The sequence below is a fragment of the Schistocerca gregaria genome, unplaced genomic scaffold (genome assembly GCF_023897955.1).
Source record: "Schistocerca gregaria isolate iqSchGreg1 unplaced genomic scaffold, iqSchGreg1.2 ptg000386l, whole genome shotgun sequence".
Taxonomy (NCBI): domain Eukaryota; kingdom Metazoa; phylum Arthropoda; class Insecta; order Orthoptera; family Acrididae; genus Schistocerca; species Schistocerca gregaria.
Window position 1 is genome coordinate 226,125 of NW_026061828.1, and position 1,052 is coordinate 227,176.

Consider the following 1,052-nt stretch of genomic DNA (forward strand, 5'->3'; position numbering starts at 1 on the left):
CAGATGAAGCTTCTAAGATGATGTAATAGGCAGTAACAATTAGTACAATTCAAGTTTTAGGTATCGATTATTGACTTTTTAGCTGGCTTTGGTGCCTTGGACATGAGCTGGGACCCTAAGAATCTGCATGAAAGGGAGACTAGCAGAAAATTGCACGGAAGAATGTGAAATGTGCTCATATGTAGTATTAACCTGAGAAATCCGTCCGTTTTCGTCTTTTGTTATCGAGTCGACTAAAGACCAGATCGTAACATTGTCCGCCCTTCTCTCTGAAACTGCTGTACTTATCGTCTGAAAGCTATGTCGCGTGCTGCGGTATGCGGAGACATTAAAATCACCATAGTAGAGGACAGATGAAAATTCTAAGTTGACGTAATAGCCACTAAGAAGTAGTACAATTCAAGTTTTAGGTATCGATTATTGACTTTTTAGCTGACTTTGGTGCCTTGGACATGAGCTAGGACCTTAAGAATCTGCATGAAAGGAGGACTAGCAGCCGAGTTGCACGGGAGAATGTGAAAAGTGTTCATATGTAGTAAAAACCTGAGAAATCCGACCGTTTTCGTCATTTGTTATCGAATCGACTTAAAGCCATATCGTCACATTGGCCGCTCTTCTCTCTGAAACGGCTGTACTTATCGTCTGAAAGCTATGTCGCGTGCTGCGGTATGCGGAGACACTAAAAGCACCATAGTAGAACACAGATGAAGCTTCTAAGTTGATGTAATAGCTAGTAAGAAGTAGTACAATTGAAATTTTAGATATCGATTATTGAATTTTTAGCTGGCTTTGGTGCCTTGGACATGAGCTAGGACCTTAAGATTCTGCATGAAAGCAGGACTAGCAGCCGAGTTGCACGGGAGAATGTGAAAAGTGTTCATATGTAGTAAAAACCTGAGAAATCCATACGTTTTCGACATTGGTTATCGATTTGTCTTAAAGCCAGATCGTCACATTGGCCGCTCTTCTCTCTGAAACGGTTGTACTTATCGTCTGCAAAGCTATGTCGCGTGCCGCGGTATGTGGAGACACTAAAAGCACCATAGTAGAAC